We start from the raw sequence: 17,264 nt of genomic DNA, 5'->3' as shown, positions 1-17,264 counted from the left end.
CTCAAACAATGAGCATGAGAGGCTCTTTTTCCATAGGAACTCCTCTAATGACCATCTTCATGACACGGGTGGATAGCATAGCAGCCAGGAACAGCAGCGTCCTTTTTAAACAATTCAGACATGAGATGACTGATTTCTTCTTCCTGACACTGTTTTGGAAACATAAACACAAGAGTAATTTTTCTGACATACTGCCAAGACAGCTCCAGGCTCAGAAAAGTTTTTAAGAAGTAAGGATGTCTTTTCCATGCTCTTCATTATATAACTTTTCTTAGATAAGTATCACAGTGAGCCATGCAGCAAGAGAGCCAATTATAAGTTAAGGAGAAAAGTGAATATTTTGTAGAGAGAGATTAAAAGAAAGGTGATTTATTGTCTTGGGGTGAATGAAGAAAAAGGGAGTTCCAGATAAATAGGGAGAAAAAAAAAAGCCAACCACAAATTAAAAAGAGACTTCTGACCTCAGACTCAGGGAAGGGGACAGAAAGGGACTGGAGGAAAGATCTGGATTGGATACACTATACTGACTGGTGCTTTTTATTGTAATAACAACAAAAAAATCTTAGTCCTCCACAGAGATAAGAAATAAGAAAAGATCTATTATTCTAAACATGCTATGTGTCCTAAAGGCAGCAAGTTGCCAACTGGAAGGTAAATCATCAGTTCCTTTATTTTGTATGTTCTACAACGGGTGAGAAACTGTATTTTCATCTCTTTCACTGTAAGATGATATCTGCACAGCAATGCTCTAATGCTAGTACATTTTAAGAGGCTGTCCTGAGCATTGATTTGAAAGTGTTTGCGCTGAGACCTCTTTAAACGAATGAAAAAAGACGTTGTAAAGCACCAAATATCAAGTTCTCCTTTTGAGCTTTTTTATTTGAAGTTGTCATGGATATTAAAGATGCTGACAAATCAGTTCCTCAAACTCTGTTTCTTTTCAGAGGGTGCCACTTCTGTAGAAAGCAGAAATATGCACATGTGATACCATTTTTTCAGGCAGCTCATTTATTTAGCATGGTCTGCAAGACATAATACCTTTGGGGTGTTGCTCAGAAAGCAAAATTAGTCTTCTGTAGGACTTAAAACAAATAAGGTTTCTTAGGGTTACAGAATCAGTCAAAAGTACAGACCTCCAATAGGGTTTATAGTGAGTCAGTTGTTTGCAAAAGTATTTCCAAGAATCCTGAAATCTCATCACAGCCAGGGAATACCACAACTGGGAACTGATTTGTATTTCTGACGTGCATCTTTACCCTGGAAACTCTGTAGGGATGAAGTCTGGAGAACCTGTAAAAATTCTCACCACACATCCTCTCTTTTTGAGAAAGTCATAAGTCATAGTTGAGAATTTCTGTGATCTTTACCTCACAGTAGTGACCCTTCAGTACTGAAGAGCTCTGAGAATATTGTTCCTTCATGTTAACATTCAGAGTGAGTGAAATTTTGACTTCTGGACTACAGTCTTTTAGACCATGCCAGGAGAGGGACTGATGGTATGATATTGGCCCATGTTTTTGAAGGATGTATTTTGTTCTTGCTATTGCTATCCAAAAGCTATCATTGCTTCTACCCATGAGCCTTACCTCTGTCAAAAGTGGATATAACGCAGGGGAAGGTAAGATTTATTTCTTTAAAAAGAATGAAGGAAGTGAGGCCTGTTGTTCCAAGGACCTCCATAATTTGCTTATATTTATCAGATTCTTTATTCAATAGAACACTGGACACCTGGGACCATGGAAAAGAAGATACAAAGGACAGGAAGTGGTCACAGCACCAAATGTGCCAGAGTTCAAGGAGTGTTTGGAAGATATGCTGTAAGGCACATGGTGGGTTTCGTGGGGCTGTCCTGTGCACCCCTTCCAATGCAGGATATTCTATGATTTTATGATTAATTTTGAAAAAAACAACTGCAAGAAAGGGCAATACAACAAGATGAGAAGTACTCTTAGATAGTGTAACACTACTGTTCAAAGAGCTACCACTGCTGCAAGAAACTATTCAGAGACAAATCGATCTCACTCTCTCTCCTATAAGTTTTCATATTCTATCCGACCCAATAATTTTTAAAATACTCTGTAAAAAGCTAAGACGCAGAGCAGCTTTAATAATCTTAACAGGGAAGGAGAAGCTAGGAAAAAAATATGTATTTGATCACTGCATGTTTAGCTGCACTGAACATTTTGTTTTCAGTGAGCATTTGCATTCTACACAAAGGAAAATGACATGAAATATAGAAAAGGGAAAATATGAAAATGGCTCTGAGAGGCCTCTGAGAGACTTTACTCTAGTAAAATTCTTGAGAAACCACCAATGGTAAAACATCAAAAGACAGCTGAGCATACCCAGAGTCCAGCAAAGCAAATCAGTTTATGCATAACATTTCCAAAAGACTGAAGACTGCAAATCCAACATATCCAGAATGAAAATCCCATCCTGAAATCACCACGCATTTCATATATGGTAGCAGATAACTAACTGTAATCAGTCACAAACAGGACATGGAGCATGGTCATGCTGGGAGGTGAGATTCCTTCTTCTGTTGCCAAGACAACTCAATAGATGCTAATGGTGTAAGTTTATTTGGCAGCACTGCTCTACGCCACAATGTGGATATTAATAGGGGGCCTTCAGGCATTCATAAAACATTTAGATTTTTTATTTTTGCCATTTTTTAAAGTAGACATAATATACAAACAGGTATAAAATGAACACCACTGTCCCTGGAAAATTAATAGTACTCTAAAAAAAGAAAATCGTTGTAATAAAAATAAGTGTATAGATCAAGTGAAGGATGGATTCTGGACCAAAAAGTCCCAGAAAGGCAAGAAAGTACTTTGTATTTATGCTTTTTCTTTTTGTGGACTCTCAGTTGCTGGGGAACTGACTAGCTAGGCAACAAAAGGATTCTCTTAACACCACTGTTTCCCCTCTTAGCAATACCCTGGAATTATTCAGCTTTTGAGAAGAGGGTAGAAATTCAATGATGAAGGTGATTAAAGACACTTGCAAAAATTTTGAGATTTCACCCTGCATCACCTTGCACGTTCAGCATATTAAATACATGAGTCTCAAAAAAGCTTTAAAGACTTCAAGGGCCCAAGTACACTTCTCATGTTAACAAAAGTCAAAATAAGCAAGCAAGCCACAGAAACACCATCTTGCACCAGGACTTGTTGATTCGGAGGTTTCCCAAGGCCACTTTCTTGACAGTGGATGCAAAGCCAAAGTGGGGCATGGTGGGCAGATTGCTCAGACGGTCGAAAGGGCCCACAGCTGCCGCAGGACAGCAGCCTGAACGCACAGCGATGCTCCATCCCTACACAGGGACAGGAAGAGGGCAGAACCAGAGACCACCAGAACCAGAGACCAGTGGCCTAGCTGTGAGCTTTGGGTGTGCCTAAAAGCAAATGGAGCAGCAGCAGCAGGGAGTGGCTGAGACTCGGAGGCGCGACCGTCCCAGCGGCCGCAGCGCTGTCAGGCAGTGCCTGCACGCTGGGTGCGGCTCTGGCGGCTCTGCTCTCCCCACGAGCGAGGAATCGCAGCCCCTGCCTCAGAGCCGGTCAGAAACCCAAGCAAACGAGACCAGAGGCAGGGGACCCTTCCCATCTCTCTGGGCCATGGCTGCAAAACAGCCGCTGCGTCCTCTTGCGCCTGTGTTTGGGCTGTGCTGAGCCCAGAGCCGGCCAGCTTGTGCTCTGCTGTGCCAAGAGGGTTCTGGGCGGGCAGGAGAAGGGCTGTGCACAGTGGGGAAGGGGCTCACGAGAGCCTCCTGCGGGAGCAGGGCTGCGTTCCCTGGCTGGGAACAGCCTGGTTTTGGTGCCCTGAGCGCGGGCAGGAGCTCAGGCCCGTGAGGAGGCAGCGGGCAGCTCTCGTTTATAGGGGGCCCGGGGCTGTGCCACAAGGGACACGTGGAAACAGACTCGGGGGAAGGAGGATGAGCTGCAGCTGGAGTGCCTGTGCTGCAAGGAGCAGAAGTAATTCAGCCTTGCCAGGGTTTCTTAAGTGTGTGTGGGTGTTCCCTGGGAAATGTGGGCATTTGGGGAAATGCCTTTGGAAGAGAGGGGCTTGCTTCTCAAGCAAAGTGCTTCCCCAGGAGCCCTCAGTGAGGTAGGTGCAGCTGTCGCCCTTTGGCTCCCTGCGCGCCTTTTCGTCCTTGAGGTCCCTTGCACTTGGCAGAGGGGCGTGGGAAGGGAGAAGGCCGTGAAGAGAAGCTTTGGCATCTGCCTGGGCCTGCGGAGACCAAGCTGAGCACCAGCGGCAGGGTGTGTTCCCCCCTCTGAGCACAGGACAGAACCGGATCATCTCTGTCCAGCCGAGAGCCCCAAATGCCTCTCAGAGAGCTGTGATTTCAAAGGCCTTTATGCACACATTGATGCCATCTTCCCTCTCTGGTGTGTTTTAACTCTTGGCAAGACGCGTTTGCCTCTTGCTGGAAGCTGCTCTGCTCCAGGGCCGGCACCGAGCTGGGCTGTGCGGGCCGGGCACCGTGGAGAGTCCTTTCCTGAGCACTTGGCCGGGCTTGGTGTGTCCAGGCCTGCGTCAGACACTCGGGGCAAGGGATTCCTTCCAGCTGGGGGCACCTTGGGTGGGGAGGGGGCGGCCCCGGGCACGTGGCAGCGTGTCCAAGGGCCCTTTGTGACACGGTGCGGAAGGGTCACCGAGGGACCGAGTGGGATGGGGTGCGTGAGCAGCCCTTTGTGACACGCGCTGACATAGGTTCTGGCGGCGCCGTGGCCACGCCACAGTGCTCGGTGCATGCGACGGGAAAGGACGGGACAGAGCAGTGCTGTGAGGAGTCCCCGCACAGCCGGCTCGTTCCTTGCTGACCCGGAGCTTTTCCGAAGCGTTCCTCCTGCGGCTGGCCTCGCGGCCAGACCTCGGGACTCGGTGACTCGGAGCTTTTCCGAGGCATCTCCCATCCCTGCGGCCCGTGCCCTCGTGGCCAGGCCGTGGGGCTTGGTGACCACCATCGTTCACGAGGAGTCTCCTGTCCTTGTGGCAGGAGCCCTCGAGAGCAGAGTGCAGGACTTGCTGTCCTGCAGTCTTCCTGAGGCTCCTCTGTCGCAGGCACCTGCAAGGCAGGACTGCGGCACTCGCTGACTCGGACCCTTGACGGGGCATCTGTGTCGAAGGTGCCCTCGAGGTCAGACAGCGAGATGGCGGGCAGACTGCTCGGCCTGTTCAAGGGGCTTCGGGGGAAGAAAAACAATGGCCCTGCAGCTGCCCCAGCGCAGCAGCCTGCAGAGCCAGAGCAGTTGCCACCGCTGCAGGATGGTGAGTGGTGGAGCTGGGCCGCAGGGCAGGTGCTTGCAGCTGGCCTGGTCTCATCCCATTCCATCCCATCCCTTGGACGTGCCCACGGATGGGATGGGACAGGGGCCAGGGCTGCCCCCCCAATGGCTGTGCTCCGTCCCCTGGGCACCCGGGGGGCTGTCCCTGCCAGGGGAGCGCAGGGCTGGGCTGTGTTCTCCAGCCTCTCCCGCGGCCCCTCAGCTCTGGCTGCACTCGCTCTTTGCCAGATGCGGCCAAGGACCGGACTCAAGTGCAGGAGCCCACCCGTGGCCGCTTCCGCAGAGCAGCGCAGGTACCTGCGGCCGTCCCCACCTGGGCCGGGCCTGCTGGCACTGCCCGGCCGAGCCCCGCGCTTGGAGCAGGCCATGGAACGTCCCTCTCTTCTTCCCGCCCTTCCTTCTGCTGCAGACACTGCGGAGGCTCCTGCGCCTGGGACGCAGAAGGAGCGGCGGCACCGGCACCGAGGGCACGGCCCAGCCCGACTGCAGGCCCGGCCAGCTGCGGGCACAGGCTGCTGCCGGCTCAGCGTCCTCTGAGCTCGCAGCAGCCTCTGAGCAGGACACGGCCGAGGGCAGGGCGGAGGCTGACGTGGCCCTGACTGAGGGCATGGCCACCACCGACACCCAGGCTCAGGGCATGCCAGCGAGTGACGCCATGCCCACACTGACCCTGACTCCTCCACCCTCTCTGGAGCTTTTCCAGAAGCGTGGCGCTTCTCCACAGCAGGTAAGCAGCCTGGGGCCAGGGCTGAAGGCCTCCTAGGATCACGTGGCCCCTCGAGCTACAGCTGCTGGGCCCCCTCAGCCTTTGAGGCCATCACAGTGGGCTGGGCAGGCGAGCACTTCTTGGGGGAAGCTGGGGAAGTTGTTGCCTTGGACAGCGCTCCAAGTCTTCCCCATGCCGCCTCCTCCAGGTGCTAGCCACAGTCAGGGACATTCTCCAGAGGCTGGCGTCCTGTGTCACCGTGGATGCCGGGCTGCAAATGGAGATTCTGAGCCTGACGGAGGAACACCCTGCTCCAGTGGTGATGAGCCTCCTATGCTGTGCCCCGACGTGTGACAGGTACGGGGCACAACTGCCTCGAGAGCTTGGTGCTCACCGGCCCCTAGGGCCCCTGGCCCCCTACAGCCTGTCGCGCGGGCTCTGCCAGACAGGCGGAGAACTGCGGGAGCCTCGGGCCCCTCTGTTTGCTGAGCCTCTGCCATGCTCCCTCCCTGCCCCTCAGGGCACCGGGGCTCTGTCACCCGGCCCCACGCGGCCGCACGGGGCACGGTGCTGACGCATGGCTCTGCTCCCACAGAGCCGCCACGCTGATGTGGAGAGCCATCGGCACGTCAGAAGTGGCCGCCCAGGTGGTGCTTCCATGGCTGCTCTCTGCCATGGAGGAGCAGCCACCCTACAGCGGCTTCTTCTGCAGCGGGGACAACGAGGCCATCTCTGCCCTGGCTGTGAGTTTCTAGAGCTGGCCTTTGCTCGCCCTCCAGGTGGCCTCTCCAGCAGCTCTCCCCAGCCTTCAGCTCCCTGCCTGGGCTGAAAGCTGGCCTAGGGGCAGCAGGCTGGGTGCTCCCCCTGCGTCTCCCCTCGGGCCCTGCCTCATGGACTCCCTGGCACTGAGCGCTGCCTCGGGCTGCTTTTCTCTTGCAGGCAACTCTGGTGCTCTGGAGGATTGTCCCCATGTCCGAGTGGCACTACGCCATTCTCCTGCATTCTCCCCAGCTCCTCCTGGCTCTGCTCCGGCAAATTGTCATCACCACAGAGCAGATGCCAGGGGATGTTGAGACCCAGAGCTTCTGGAGAGCGTGCCAGGAGGAACACGGCCTTCCCAGCGAGCCCAACAGGTGCCAGTCGCCCTGTCCCTCCCATGCCCCCTTGGCCAGGGCCAGCGCTCCCAGAGTGACCTGGCCTTTGCTCGGCACGCAGGTTTATAGTGCAGACCATGAAGGCTCTGCTCTCCCGCCTGGGCTTTGACTGGAAGAAGCTGATGGCTCTGGAGCACAAGCGGGTCTGGGAGAAGCTGCTCAATGTCGAGATCCAGCACTATGGAGCGGGTCTGCTGGCCAGGTGAGATCCCCTACTCCTGCCACCACCGCCAGCATTTGTGCCCTGTGCCTGCAGTGCCCCACACAGTCGCCGGGGTTGTAAGCGAGAGGGCCTTGTCGGCAAGGGAGGGCCGAGCAGACTGGAAAAGGCTGGGAGAGGAGGATGCCCAGGAGCAGCCGCCTCCCAAGGGGCCCATGTGCCCTTGCAGAGTGCTGGGGAAAGATCAGACCTCTGTGAGTCACTCCTGGGAGAGGTTTGCCCGCCCTGGGAGGCTCAGGGCCTTGGTGCCTTTTTCCCCTGCCAGGGAGGTGTGCCGTGGCTTGAGGCCCTTGTGTCCCTTCATGGCCTTGCAGCTGCTCAGCCTGCTCATGGAGAAGCAGCTCTGCTGGCGTCTGCCTGCCCTGGCCTTCTTTGTGGAGGTGAGCCTGATGGCCAGCGCTGCCTGGCTGAGCTGCCTCCCGGCTCTCGGGCCTCTCGAGGCTGCGGCCGCCTGGGACGCCGCCCGCGCCCGCTGCTGCTGCCGGGGCCCGGCCCTGTGCGGCTCTGGGCTCCTGGCGGCCGGCTCCCCTGGCACTGCCCTCCTGTGCCTTTCAGCTCCTGGAGTGCCTGGACTTGAGCAAACACGGTCCCAGTGCCCTGTTGCTGCTGTCCAGGTACCTGCCCCACGTGTGCACGGAGAGCGAGCGCCTGGCGCTCCGAGGCCTCGTGGTGCTCAGCAAGGAGCCCTCGCTGGTGAGAAGGGGGCAGTGGCTGAAGCCCCGCTGGCAGCATCGTGGGGCTGGGCAACGCAGACCTCTGGCCTTGGCTGGCCTTTGGCAGCAGAGGCAGCTGCTCCCAGCTCTCCTGCCTCCCGCTTCAGCTGCCCCAGTGCCCCAAGCAGCCGTTGGTGCTGCGGCCCTTCACGGCTTCACAGCACAGTCCGGTCTTGCACGCAGGGACGAGGAATACGCCGCCTGTATCAAGACCTGGTGCAGCTGCTGGCTGATCCAGACCCAGAGATGGTCGAGATGAGCCTCTCTGTGTTCACGAGTATGCTCCAGGACAAAGCCGTCGTGCTACGCAGCGTCCCCGCCCTGAAGATGGCTGAGCCCCTCCTGCCACACTTTGAGAATGTAGGGCTCTGTGCCCCCAGCCAAGGGCACTGGACGCTGCCTGGAAACTCTGTGCAGTTTTGGGCCTTTGCCCCAATGGGCCTGGAGCAGTTGGTGCTTAGGACTTTTCCTTTCCTTCCAGGACAACAGCCACGTGCAGCTGCTCTCCATTCAGCTCTTCGTCAAGGTGATGGAGCTGATAGCAAAAGGGGAGGAGGAGTGTCTCACGACAATCGTGAACCAGAGCCTGCTCCCTCTCTTCTTGCGCTGGCACGATGAGAACCTGCAGGTGGCCGAGGTGAGGTTTTGTGCGATGCTGCCGCATCCCTGGCAGGGGGCTCGGCCGCCTCCTGCCCTGGCGCCTGGCGGGCTCCAGGCTTCCCTGGCCGTGGCGCAGGGACGCGGGTCTGGTGCCACCTGCGGCTCTCTGCCGCTCTCCAGGCCTCTGGCGAAGCCCTGCTTTGTGCGGCACGCTTCCTGAGGAGGGGGGACCTCGAGGAGCTGCTGACGAAGAAGCAGCGGATGAAGTTCGCCGAGAGCCTGGTAAGGACAGCCCGGGAGCCCGAGCCCTGCCCCCGGTGCTCGGTGCGGGGCGCTGGCAGCTGTGGCCCTGCCCGGCGCCGCAGCCGGGCCCGCCGGCCTGCGCCCCCCCAGGCCGCTCCCTGCCCCGGGCCGTGCGGGCCGGCTCGGCCGGTGCTGGGCGCAGGGAGCGCCCGGCCGAGGGGCAGAGCCCACGCCGAGCCTTCCCTGCCGGCGCTCCCCGCAGCTGCTGCAGGACGAGAGCCGAGCGGCCGAGCACCTGCGCTGGGCGCTGCCGCGCCTGCAGAGCCCGCAGAAGCCCGTGCGACTGGCGGCCGTCGGGATCATCGGTGAGCCACGAGCCCGGCGCCCCTCCCTCCCCTCTCTGCTCCCGGCCCGGCTGCTGCCCCGGCAGCGGGAGCGGCGCCCGGGCCGCTGCAGCCCCGGCCGCCCTCGACGCTGCCGCCGCCCTCCCGCGGCCGTGCCCTCGGGCGGCAGCGTGCGGCAGGGGCCGGCGGGAGCCCTGCCCGGGCAGGAGGGCGTGCGGCCGCAGGGCTGCCAGCGCCCGTGTCGGCCAGCCGTGCCGCCCGCCGCCGCCACGGGCTCTGTCTTGCCAGGGCTGGCCGGAGTGCTCGTGACGGGGCAGAAGGAGGAGCTCCAGGTCCTCACTGAGGGTGAGTCGGGGCAGCCGCGTGGCAGCGAGCACCGCCGGGGGCAGCTGCACCTCCCGGCCCCGCAGCTACAATCCGTGCCCGGGCTGCGGAGGGCTCTGCTCCCTGTGCGGACGAGCGGCGGCGGGGGCAGAGCCCGGAGAGCTGCCAGGGACACCTGGGGGATCCGTGGCCAGCACCTTCCGGCCCAAGCCCTTGTCTCCCGCTCCCTCCTGGCCATGGCAAGAGCCGGCTGGGATGGCCCTGGCAGGAGGCTTTCCTTGCATTGCCTCAATCTGGCCTCTGACCGTGGCTCTGTTCCTCTCTCTTCCAGCTCTTCAAGCCCTGAAGGAAGAAGAGAGGCCGTCCTGCACCAGCATCCTGCTTCAGCTGACCTTCGAAAGAAGATCTGCAGAACTTTGTTCATCAGCTGGATCAGATGTACCGGCGTCCGTTGGCAATTTCCAGTGCCCACTGAAGATGGGAGCACCTGCAGAGCAGGATGGACCAGCTGGAGCTCCAGGCACAGCTCTTGCTGCTCAGGGCTGAGCCTGTGGAAGCTCCAGCAGCTCCTGCCATCTCTTTCCCTGTTGGCAGCCCCCTTCCCTGCAGCCCTCAGGCCCTGCCTTTTTTACCTTCCAGCTCACCCCTTTGCTTTGTTTTCCCTTAATAAACAGTTTGGGTTTTTCCAAAACCCTAAGATGGGAGCACCTGCAGAGCAGGATGGACCAGCTGGAGCTCCAGGCACAGCTCTTGCTGCTCAGAGCTGAGCCTGTGGAAGCTCCAGCAGCTCCTGCCATCTCTTTGCCTGTTGGCAGCTCCCTCCCTGCAGCCCTCAGGCCCTGCCCATCCCCTCTTCACCTCCCAGCTCACCCCTTCCCTTGGCCTTCCCTTAATAAACAGTTTGAGTTTTTCACTTGACCCCGCGTCTCCGTGGAGCTGAAGCGGCGCAAAACCTGAGCCCGGGGACACGCAGGGCCCTGCTGCCGTTCTCCTCCGCGCTGCGTTCTGGGCACGGACAGAGAGGAACAAGGGCAGCTCCGGCTGCAAAGGTCCCTGTCCTGCTGCTCCAGCTGCACAGCACCGTGGAGTTAAAGGTTGTGCTGAGCACGCTGAAGGGGACAAGGACCCTGGGTTTTAGAAGAGCACACTTGAGTGTGTGCTGTGAAGCCAGCCGTGAGGGAGTCCATGGCAAGGATCCACCAAGGGCAAAGGAGCTTGCAATGCTGGAAGGTTTGCAAAGAGCTTCCTGAAAGCTCCATCCCTACACAGGGACAGGAAGAGGGCAGAACCAGAGACCACCGTGGCCTAGCTGTGAGCTTTGGGTGTGCCTAAAAGCAAATGGAGCAGCAGCAGCAGCAGCAGCAGCAGGGAGTGGCCGAGACTCGGAGGCGCGACCGTCCCAGCGGCCGCAGCGCTGTCAGGCAGTGCCTGCACGCTGGGTGCGGTTCCGGCGGCTCTGCTCTCCCCACGAGCGAGGAATCGCAGCCCCTGCCTCAGAGCCGGTCAGAAACCCAAGCAAACGAGACCAGAGGCAGGGGACCCTTCCCATCTCTCTGGGCCATGGCTGCAAAATACCAGCTGATGTTTGTAGGGGGCCTGGGTGCCTAAAGTGATGCGTGGAAACGGATTCGGGGGAAGGAATGACATTCTAGCAAAGAAGATATAATTTATCTTGTTCAGGTAAAGAATACTTTTGCATTGCAAGCTGATTTGTTCTGAAAATATATACAATTACAGTGTCTAGCTCAGCTCTGTGAACTAGTCTCTGGTCTGACTGACAGGAACTTACAAGCCATTGGAGCTATCCTAGGGTGCAGGCTTTTTTTTTGGTTCAGAGTCTGAGAGGACATAGATAGACCACAGAGCTGTCTTGACCCCAGAGTTTTGAACTGATAATAAAAGAAAGCTCTGGACAATAAAAGAGGCTGTTTGTTTGAGGAAACACAAGTGGATTGTCTTATGTTAATTCTCAGGCAGAGGAACACCAGCATGTCAGAATACATCCTCCAAGTACTGACAATAGCAGAGCACTATAGCACTTCCTTACAGTAGATATAGTGGAAGGTAAAATATATGGTTGGGTCTTGACACAAAATTAGATGTAACTTTTTTTTTCTTCAAGATAATTTTCAGGAGATTAAAATCTACAAATGCATTGGAGAACACCTGTTCTATCTATAGTTTTAAAACAACCTTTCCACTGCTGATCAAAGGTATGGTTGGAAATAGCGGAAGGAGAACAGCTCTGTCCAAAGATATTTCTTAGTGTTACAGATGAGTCTGTTTTTCCAGTAGCTAGGTAACCAGAAACACTTCCATTCAGCTTGTTGGCCTTTAGACTGTTTCGTTTAAAGTAGAGAAAAAGTAAGAAAGAAGCACTTGGGTTAATATATGTCTGTGCTAAAGAGACATGTGCACAACTTTGTGTCCTCAAGGGTGGAGCAGCCCCTGCAGTTAATATGCAGTGTTTAAGGGCTCCTGAAGCCACTGAGACTTTGCTTTATGTTCTGTTGTCAGACCACTTTGGATTTTTCCTTGGGAAAGCCCTCATTGACAGTTTTGAGGCCACAAGTGGGTTGAACTGCATTTTTAGTCATTGAAGCACACAGGAAAATGCAACTAGATCCTCAGTTTCACCTTGAAAAATTAAATGCTTTGAAGTGCAGGATTGGCTTCACTGCAGCAATGTAAGAACTGTGTCTGCTGGGCTTTAATTTGGTATTGTCTGAAGCTCTTTTATCTTGCCAGATTTCCAGAGGACATTTACTTTCAAATCTCTAGGGAAATCCAGATTTCCAGAGGACACTTATATCTGAGGAAAAAGAGCTATTTTTCTGTTCTAAACGCACTGAAAGGCAACAGAACATAATTCTGTGGGTTTGCCACTGACATTACCTGATGAAATAATAATGATTATTTTTAATAAGAACAGAGGAGATTTTTTCAGCTGCAGTGAGAACCAGAATAATTCCGTCATATCTGTCCTTGGATTTCTGAATTTTTTTGCAGAGAAAAACATGCAAGTGATTCCAGGGATTTCTAAATTTTGTGCTAGGAAGGGAAGATGTTCATAGCAAGAGTATATGGTGAGATTTAAATGGGGCATATTGTTTCATACAATACCTTTTAGTTGTATTTTAGTAAAGACTTCAAAGTGTGTTTGAAGGACCTCTCTGCATATATATTTCACCCCTCTTAGCTGCAGAGATAATGGACCTGCTCCTATTCGTTCTATGTACTAATTTGCCATCTTTAAAACAGAAATATTTACATCATCAATAACATTAGATACCAACAGAAACATTGGCTTGGAAATAAATTAATGAAAATAAATTCAAATATGCAACCATTTTGAAAGGAAAAGTTCAGATGTAAACCAATCCATCCTGAAAAAGAAAAGAAAGGACTCTATTTCCCTAGAAATTTGGTATCAAATTCACTTTCCAACTTTTATTGACTATTACTTTCCCTTTTCCCTCTGACATTTTAGGCTTTCTGTAAGAGGCACTGATGTGTTTTCTGCCCAGTGTTTTCTGTTTGGCAGAGCTTTTAACACAGGCGTACAAACCTTTTCTCCCCAGAAAATGTTCCCAGATCAATGTTTCCAAGTCATCTGTTCAGAACCCACAGGTGCCAGAATATTGATTTCCTGCTCAGGACCAGAGAAGAGGCGAATCAGGGTAAGGTAGGAGAAAAGGTGTGATGTAGAGAAGCTCTTCCACAGGGAGTGGGGCAGGGAATGCAGCTGGGCACACGCAGGGGAGCAGCAAGGGCTGCAGACAGCAGGGATATTTGGAGCTATGTGTCTGGGGAGGGGGAGGATGGCAGCTGTCCGGGTGGGGGAGCAGGTCACTGCCCCTACATAAGCACATGGTGTGTGGGGACACCACTCACCCACTGCCACATCACCTGCACACGTCGCTGTTGCTGCCTGTAAGGGCTGCACAAGCCCCTGGGGCAGCAGTGAGAGAGGCAGCCTGTCCAAACTACACCCCAAAGGGATTCTTTTGAACTGGGAGCCCAGTAAGGTTTCAGAGTCTATTTGCATGAAACACAAAGTCAGCCACCATCATTCTTGTCACAGCAGCTGTACAAACAGGGCCCTGCTCTGCCTCTCCTGCCATCCTGCTTGCAGTCTGTTCCAACTCACAATATGCCCCAGTGTGTGTGATGATCTGGTATTTGAGTTTATTGACAGTGGGAAACATTGTGGTCTTCCCCACTGAGCTTCTGAAGCCTCACAGCTTTTATTTAAATGATCTTCATTGTTTTCAAATAATTTCAGTGCATAAGTCTTCTGTTGCCAGACTGAGAGCTAGATAGTTCATCTTACATAGTTGAAGGAGTTCTCACATTTCCACATGGTTTGGCTACTGAAGATTGGAATCTGTGCCCTACTTCTTATCTTATAACACACTCTATAGAACATACTCTTAGGTTTGCTGATTATTTTCTTTGGCCTCTGGGCAAGCAGTCAGATAAAATTCTGACTTGGACAAAGAGATCTGTAGTGGCCATGAATTCAAAGAAACAATTTCTTTCAAACTTCAGGTTGAATGCAAAATTAAATTTCTGTCTTAGAATCCTTTGCAGTGTGGTGAAATGAATGGTGTCCTCTTGCACGTGCAGAATAATACAGACACCAAAAATGATGCATTTTCCTAGCAGCAGTTTAGTCATGAGCAACAAGTAACAAAGAGCAGCAAATAAAACCCCAGATATATTTCTGCCCTTTTTCCCTGTGAACATGCCCATGGCTGAAGCCTTGGGATGGTCCACTGCAAAGAAATTAATAATGAAATTGCATGAAAGACAGCCCAGCTGTTTGACAAAACATGGGTCAGTTTAGAACAAGTTTTGATAACAACAATGCAACTGCTGTAAAACACACTATGTGATACTAAATGGCTTGACCCTACTTAGTCTTGCCTTCCATAGCTGTTGCTCTAATCTTTGCACAAAGGAGCATGTTGTAATCGGAATTATTATCTTTGATTACAAAAACAGTAGCAAAAGAAAGGATTCACACTTAATGATTTACCACTGGAACCAGATAAGAAAATGCACAGAGAAATTCTTTGTAGCTATTAATCAATGTATAGCATACCTCTCATTTTAGGAATCAGCTATTTCTTACTGATTTTGCCTTGAACCAAACCCAAGTTCTGAAGAAGGATGAAGTGGTCAATTAAAATCTTCCATTTTTAGTAGTCCCTTCTTTCTGTTCACTACTGATTTTTAGAATTCATTTTTCCTGATACCCCAGTGGTTCTCCAGTAGAACCTTCTGAAGGTGGAAGATTAATATATCATTTTACTGGAAGTTATGGTACATACACACAAGCACTAGCAAGTTACAAAACCAAACTGGTAAAAAGTTCTTTAGAACCTCCTCAGACAACAGAAGTCAGGCTGTAAACTGAATTTCCTTAATACTAGAGCAGGCAGCAGATCCAGTTCCATGTTCATTTATGGTCATACTCACCCCTCTCAGCCTAAGGGTGAGGGAAGAAAGTCAGGGTGTCAGCCTTTGAGAGCCTGGCACTGCAGCAGAAAGTTGTCATCCATGTAGTGGATGGCAAGAGGTAATTTAAATGGCAATTACTGTAACACAGCCAACCATGCCAGCCTTCACAAGGCAGGCTTAAGGGCCCTGAGAACACGGATTTCCCCTCTGTGGAAACCAAGGTCAGGCAATCTCATCCCTATCACATCCCCAACCCTACAGAGCTTCCAGGCAGGCAGGTACTCCTTTCCCTTCCCTTGAGGGAAGTCAGAGGGAGGGGAAGGAGGGAGCTGGACTGCTTGCTCATACCTCTCCCATCACACTAACACTTTTGTGGCGTTTAATGTGCCTAGCAAAGGTGATGGGAATTCGCTAGCCACAAAATCCCTGCCACCCTGTTGTTTGGTAAGGGCCTCATTGTCTTGCAGCTTCTCTGGCTTTTCTGGCTACAATAAAGAGAGAAGATAAAAACAGCAAAAGAAAAAAAGGAAATGCAAAAGAAAGGAAGAGTAAAACAAAGAATATTGGGAAAAGGGAAAAGCAAAGGCAAATCTGTTTCTCTGGACTCTTTTATTTCTCTGTAGAGCCAGATCTGCTGCAAGTTAGCAGAAGGTGTTGCACAACTCTAGCTAATCAACAGAACTGGTATCTTTTTTATTTAATTTCTCATATAAAAAAGCAAAATGAAGTAGTTTGTCTGGTACTTTGTTCCCAGTCCAGCTCTCTTCAAGTAAGCATTTTCCAAGGAATCAAAAGATTAAATGTACTTTCCTTGTAACTGAGCAGACAAACAACACATCTAACACTCACTGTTATGCTATTAACCACCACCATGGGTATGTAGGTTTTTCTATGTTATCTTTATTAACTATTCTTAACAATAACTGGTTTCTAACTGAAAAGTCCCTGTTTCATTTTTTAAAGGAGTTTTTAAATTTTTCTTTGATATTACCATACTGTCTTTTTATGTCTATTGTTCTGTGTGCTATTGGGCAAACCACCCTGAACCCTGGAGCATGCTATGACTTCCACTGGCAGGGATGCTGGGGGGAACCTCAGAGCCCCAGTGATGGATGTGGAAGCTCCAGGGCCCTGAACAAGGTGCCCATGGCCTGCAGGGTGCTGTGCCCCCCCAGCACTGCCTGCCCTGGAGCAGGAACACCACGGACACAGAGAGCTCAGCCCATATTGCTGCCCTGAGCACCAGGGAAATGTGTGTCTGCCACTGCTGACTGAAAATTAAGGTAATCAACAGCAGGGTGCATTTCTGCTCTTCTAATATATGCAGCTAATTACATTGAGCTATAATCACCTAATGCTAATTTTGACATGATACGGTGAATGAAGTGACATAGAATGTTAACGCTGGCTTAAGGTACTTGGAAGATCTGTTTCCTGGGGAATCAATAAGAAGCAGAAGCATTTACTCAAGGAGATACATATATATATATATGTATGTATGTATGTATAAAGAAGATCAAATAATTTCTTCATGCTTTAAGATGGACATTGGTGCAGATTTCACCAGTGTCAGCTACATATTAGTGCCCAAACTGTTGCAATAGTACCTGTGCCATTTGTGTGTTTTATAGATCCTATTTATTTTTTGGATAACTGGGAGAAAAATGAATCCCATAGTTACAATCAGGTAGGTTCACTGGAATGCATTGTTCAAGCACATTATTCCTCTAGACATCCTTTCAAAGCAGCAATATAATAGGATATTGACTGCATATGAATTGATGGAAGGAATAAAGGCTAGTGGTGACCAAATCATTGAACTTTTCTGATTCAAGTTTTGATCAATAATGTATTAATTTAGAACCCTGAGCAGAAACCTTTTACCTTTTTTTCCCCTCTCACACTTCCTTTCTTTTATCAATCTCTTATCTCTCAGCATTTAAAAGGGACCCCATCATGGTTCTGTGCAATGAAATGGAGGCAGTGAAATTGTGAAAGGTTACCAAATTATAACTTTTATATAAAATGCGTTATTGTATTCCTGTGAAAAGACTTTTTAGTTATTGCAAGATACTGGAGAATTGTGAGCCAGCTTTGGAGCACTCACCCTCTTATTATCAAACTAACAGCAAACACCATCTTTTCCTCTGCTGCCTTGGCTGTCATCTTTCATGTCCCAGCCAAGCTGCAGGATTCTCAG

This window comes from Agelaius tricolor, unplaced genomic scaffold, assembly GCF_023055355.1.
Source record: "Agelaius tricolor isolate 1412-34295 unplaced genomic scaffold, bAgeTri1.0.p SCAF_10, whole genome shotgun sequence".
In the NCBI taxonomy this organism is placed as follows: domain Eukaryota; kingdom Metazoa; phylum Chordata; class Aves; order Passeriformes; family Icteridae; genus Agelaius; species Agelaius tricolor.
This window is presented reverse-complemented; position numbering follows the sequence as displayed.